Below are 5,489 nucleotides of genomic sequence, written 5' to 3'. Positions count from 1 at the left end.
CCGACTTCGTGCACTGCATGGTGCCCACCAAGGCGCGCAACCCAGCCAAGGTGCCCACCGCAGCGAAGGTGCACGCGAGGTGCGCACCCGAGGTGCACACCCGGGGCAAACCGGGCTCCGACTTCGTGCACGCCGCACCTTGGAGCACACTTCAGAGCGCTCCTTGGTACGCACCAGGGCGCGCAACCCAGCCAAGGTGCTCACCCCGGCGAAGGTGCACGCGAGGTGCGCACCCGGGGCAAACCGGGCTCGGACTTCGTGCACGCCGCACCTTGGAGCACACATCGGAGCGCTCCCGGGTTCGCACCAGCATTGCGCACCTTTGATGCGCTGCCTTCACTAATTTCCAGAAAAGGCAAAAAAAAGAAAAAAATGAGATTTTAAAATTTCCGTTTTGAAAGATAGTGAAAAAAACGGAACGCGGGTGCCATCTTGAGCCCGCCCTGGTGTGCAGCCCAGGCAAGTTGTGCGCACCAAGGCACCCACCCTGGCCAAGGTGGGTCACGGGGTGGGTCCTAGGGTGGGTAACGGGGTGGGTACTAAGGTGCGTGCCAAGGTGGGTCATAGGGTGGGTGCCAAGGTGGGCACCAGGGTGGGTGTGCACCAACCCTAGCCAGGGTAGGTCACGGGGGTGGTTGTCGGGGTGGGCGTCAAGGAGCCAAGATGGGTGGCAAGTAGCCAAGTTGCGTGCCAAGGTGGGTGTCGGGGTGGGTGCCAAGGATCCAAGGTGGGTGCCAAGGAACCAAGGTGGGTGTCTGGGTGGGTGCCGAGGTGGGAGCCAGGGTGGGTCCCAAGGTGAGTGCAAAGGTGGGTGCCAGGGTCAAGGTGAGTGCCAATGTGGGTTCCAAGGTGCCAGGGTCAGGGTGAGTGCCAATGTGGGTTCAAAGGTGCTAAGTTGGGTGCGAGGTTGGGTGCGAGGGTGGGTGGGTGCCAAGGTGTGCTAGGTGGAAGCCCGGGTGGGTCGGCATCCCATGGGTGTCGAGTTGGGTGCCTGATGGGTGCTTCTTGTCAAGTTTTAGTCGCCGGGACTCATTTCGAGCCTTAGAGGTCGTTTCTTGTCCGGTTGCCCTGTCTTCGACCTGGGAACCCAATTTTGGTCCTCGGGTCCCATTTTTTTTTGTCTCGCATCCCACTTTTGGCCTGTGGCCTTTTCGGGGTCGATTCTCGTTTTGGGCATCAGAGCATGTTTCTTCTCCTAAAACCCAATATTTGTTTATTAAGTCTCGGAACACATTTTTGTTCTCGTGGACCCATCATGGGTCTTGGAACGCATTTGTGGTCCTTGGGTCCCATTTTGCATCCCGAAACTTGTGTTTTGGTGCTTGATCCCTATTTTGGGTGCCCACCTTGCACCAAGTGCGCACCCGGGGCAAACCGAGCGCCTTGGTGCACCGGGGCAAGATCGAGCGTGCACCCGAGGCGCCCCGAACATGCACCAAGGTGCACTCGGCCCACATGTGAGCGCAGGTCGTTGCGCCCGAGGTGGTGTGTGGGCACCGCGTTGCAGACGGGACACTGCACGCACACGACGCCCCCTCCAGGTGCACGCACGTAGGCCGGGCCGGGTGCACACCCGACGCCCTAGCAAGGTGCGCGCACCCGGGCAGGGCTCACACTTGGCGAACGGGGCGCACTTCGCGAGGGAGGGTGTGCACCTCGACGGGGGTGGGTGGCCGGGGTGGATTCGCACGTGGGTCGCGGTTTGCTAAGTACACACTGCGACAAGCTCATAACGGGTGCGATCATACCAGCGTTAGTGCACCGGATCCCATCAGAACTCCGCAGTTAAGCGCGCTTGGGCCGGAGTAGTACTGGGATGGGTGACCTCCCGGGAAGTCCCGGTGTTGCACCCTTTTTTAGTTTTTCGCCGGGCGTCGCAATGCTATTTGAATAAACCTTTTGCCCGTTTGCGTTCTCGTCGGGGCCGGGCCGGGCCGGGGTGCGCTGCCCGCACTACCGCGCGCGCGGGGGCGACACCGAGCGCGCACCCGAGGCGCCCCGAGCACACAGGCCACGGTGCAACCCGGGCGTTGTGCGCGCACCCCGGTGCGCCCGAGGTGCTGCGCGCGCACCCAGGTGAAATCGGTGTGCACCTCGGCCAGTGCGCGCTCGGTCGAGTCGCGCACGTTGGCCAAGGTGCACGGTGATGTTTCTTACTCTAAGGTTCCGCACCAGACGCCCGGGACAGGTGAGCGAAGCTGGGCGGGGCCGGGTGCGCGGCCGGGGCAGGTGCACGCAGCTGGAGAGAGCTTTGGAGCACACTTCGGAGCGCACCAATGATGCGCTCCATTCAAAAGTTTCCTGAAAAGGCAAAAAAAGTTGAGATTATAGAATTTCCCACTTGAGAGATTGTAAAAAAAAAAAATTTAAAATGAAGGAAACGCGGGTGCCAAGGTGTGCGCAGCCCAGCCAAGGTGTGCGCACCAAGGCGCCCACCCTGGCGAAGGTGCACGCAAGGTGCGCACCCGAGGCAAACCGGACAATTAACCCAACTTTCGACTTCGCGCGCACCTTGGAGCGCACTTCGGAGCGCTCCTTGGTGCGCACCAATCTTGGGCACCTCGGAGTGCACCATGGCGCCCACCAAGGTGCGCACCCGGGGCAAACCGAGCTCCGACTTCGTGCGCACCTTGGAGCGCACGAAAGGTGCGCACCATGGCGCCCACCAAGGTGCGCAGCCCAGCCAAGGCGTGCGCATCAAGGTGCGCACCCTGGCGAAGGTGCGCACCCGGGGCAAACCGAGCTCCGACTTCGTGCGCACCTTGGAGCGCACAAAAGGTGCGCAACCCAGCCAAGGTGTGCGCACCCCGGTCAAACCGAGCTCCGAATCGTGCGCACCAGAGGTGCACGCCATCGTGCGCACCTTGGAGCACACTTCGGAGCCCTCCTTGGTGCGCGCCGATGTTGCGCACCTCGGAGCGCACCCGGGGAAAACAATGCAATTAACCCGACTTTCGACTTCGTGGGCACCTCGGAGCGCTCTCGGGTTCGCACCTCGGAGCACACCGAGGTGCCCACCCTGGCGAAGGTGCACGCGAGGTGCGCACCCGGGGCAAACCGGGCTCCGACTTCGTGCACGCCGCACCTTGGAGCACACTTCGGAGCGCTCCTTGGTGCGCACCAGGGCGCGCAACCCAGCCGAGGTGCCCACCCCGGCGAAGGTGCACGCGAGGTGCGCACCCGGGGCAAACCGGGCTCCGACTTCGTGCACGCCATGGTGCCCACCGCGGCGAAGGTGCACGCGAGGTGCGCACCCGGGGCAAACCGGGCTCCGACTTCGTGCACGCCGCACCTTGGAGCACACTTCGGAGCGCTCCTTGGTGCGCACCATGGTGCCCACCAGGGCGCGCAACCCCGCCGAAGGTGCACGCGAGGTGCGCACCCGGGGCAAACCGGGCTCCGACTTCGTGCACGCCGCACCTTGGAGCACACTTCGGAGCGCTCCTTGGTGCGCACCATGGTGCCCACCAGGGCGCGCAACCCCGCCGAAGGTGCACGCGAGGTGCGCACCCGGGGCAAACCGGGCTCCGACTTCGTGCACGCCATGGTGCGCACCGCGGCGAAGGTGCGCACCCGGGGCAAACCGGGCTCCGACTTCGTGCACGCCGCACCTTGGAGCACACTTCGGAGCGCTCCTTGGTGCGCACCAGGGCGCGCAACCCAGCCGAGGTGCCCACCCCGGCGAAGGTGCACGCGAGGTGCGTACCCGGGGCAAACCGGGCTCCGACTTCGTGCACGCCGCACCTTGGAGCACACTTCGGAGCGCTCCTTGGTGCGCACCATGGTGCCCACCAGGCCGCGCAACCCAGCCAAGGTGTGCGCACCAAGGTGCACGCGAGGTGCGCACCCGGGGCAAACCGGGGTCCGACTTCGTGCACGCCGCACCTTGGAGCACACATCGGGGCGCTCCCGGGTTCGCACCGGCGTTGCGCACCGTGGTGGGCACCTCGGAGCACACCAAGGTGGGCAGCGAGGTGCGCACCTTTGATGCGATGCCTTCACTAATTTCCATAAAAGGCAAAAAAAAAACGAGATTTTAAAATTTCCGTTTTGAAAGATAGTGAGAAAAAGGGAATGCTGGTGCCATCTTGAGCCCGCCCTGGTGCGCAGCCCAGCCAAGGTGTGCGCACCAAGGTGCCCACCCTGGCGAAGGTGCGCGCCCGGGCAATTAACCCAACTTCCAACTTCGCGCGCGCCAGGGTGGGAGCGCACCCAACAACCGGGCCTGGGAAGAGCCAATGCGAGAAACCCCACCAAACGCTCTGACAAAAAAAGAGGGGGCGCTCCAGTAACCCCGCTTCGGAGCGCACCCTGGGCAAACCCAGCCAAGGTGCCCACCCCGGCCAAGGTGCAGGCGAGGTGCGCACCCGGGGCAAACCGGGCTCCGACAACGTGCACGCCGCACCTTGGAGCACACTTCGTAGCGCTCCCGGGTGCGCACCTCAGAGCACACCAAGGTGGGCAGCGAGGTGCGCACCTTTGATGCGCTGCCTTCACTAATTTCCAGAAAAGGCAAAAAAAAAAGGAGATTTTAAAATTTCCGTTTTGAAAGATAGTGAAAAAAACGGAACGCGCGTGCCATCTTGAGCCCGCCCTGGTGCGCAGCCCAGGTAAGGTGCCCACCCTGGCAAAGGTGCGCACCCGGGCAATTAACCCTACTTCCGACTTCGTGCGCGCCAGGGTGGCAACCGGGCCTCGGAAGAGCCAATGCGAGAAACCCCACCAAACGCTCCGACAAAAAAAGAGGCGGCGCTCCAATAACCCCGCTTCGGAGCGCAGCCGGGGCAAACCCAGCCAAGGTGCCCACCCCGACGAAGGTGCACGCGAGGTGCGCACCCGGGGCAAACCGGGCTCCGACAACGTGCACGCAGCACCTTGGAGCACACTTCGAAGCACTCCCGGGTGCCCACCGGCGTTGCGCACCGTGGTGGGCAGCGAGGTGCGCACCTTTGATGCGCTGCCTTCACTAATTTCCAGAAAAAGGCAAAAAAAAATGAGATTTTAAAATTTCCGTTTTGAAAGATAGTGAAAAAAAAGGAACGCGGGTGCCATCTTGAGCCCGCCCTGGTGCGCAGCCCAGGCAAGGCATGCGCACCAAGGTGCCCACCCGAGGTGCACACCCGGGGCAAACCGGGCTCCGACTTCGTGCAGGCCGCACCTTGGAGCACACTTCGGAGCGCTCCTTGGTGCGCACCATGGTGCCCACCAGGGCGCGCAACCCAGCCAAGGTCTGCACACCAAGGTGCCCACCCCGGCGAAGGTGCACGCGAGGTGCGCACCCGGGGCAAACCGGGCTCCGACTTCGTGCACGCCATGGTGCCCACCGCGGCGAAGGTGCACGCGAGGTGCGCACCCGGGGCAAACCGGGCTCCGACTTCGTGCACGCCGCACCTTGGAGCACACTTCGGAGCGCTCCTTGGTGCGCACCATGGTGCCCACCAGGGCGCGCAACCCAGCCAAGGTGTGCGCACCAAGGTGCACGCGAGGTG

The 5,489-nt window shown here is 63.5% G+C and overlaps 1 non-coding gene across 1 annotated transcript; it reads left to right on the top strand.

The window, feature by feature from the left end:
- The first annotated feature begins 1,734 nt into the window (after positions 1-1,734).
- Positions 1,735-1,853, top strand: LOC131873303 (5S ribosomal RNA). The gene has a single exon (XR_009371285.1). It is a non-coding gene; the product is annotated as a 5S ribosomal RNA (ribosomal RNA).
- The last annotated feature ends 3,636 nt before the right edge of the window (positions 1,854-5,489 follow it).

The sequence above is a fragment of the Cryptomeria japonica genome, unplaced genomic scaffold (genome assembly GCF_030272615.1).
Source record: "Cryptomeria japonica unplaced genomic scaffold, Sugi_1.0 HiC_scaffold_1439, whole genome shotgun sequence".
In the NCBI taxonomy this organism is placed as follows: domain Eukaryota; kingdom Viridiplantae; phylum Streptophyta; class Pinopsida; order Cupressales; family Cupressaceae; genus Cryptomeria; species Cryptomeria japonica.
The sequence above is the reverse complement of the archived record's forward strand: the minus strand, read 5'-3'. Positions and strand labels throughout refer to the sequence as shown.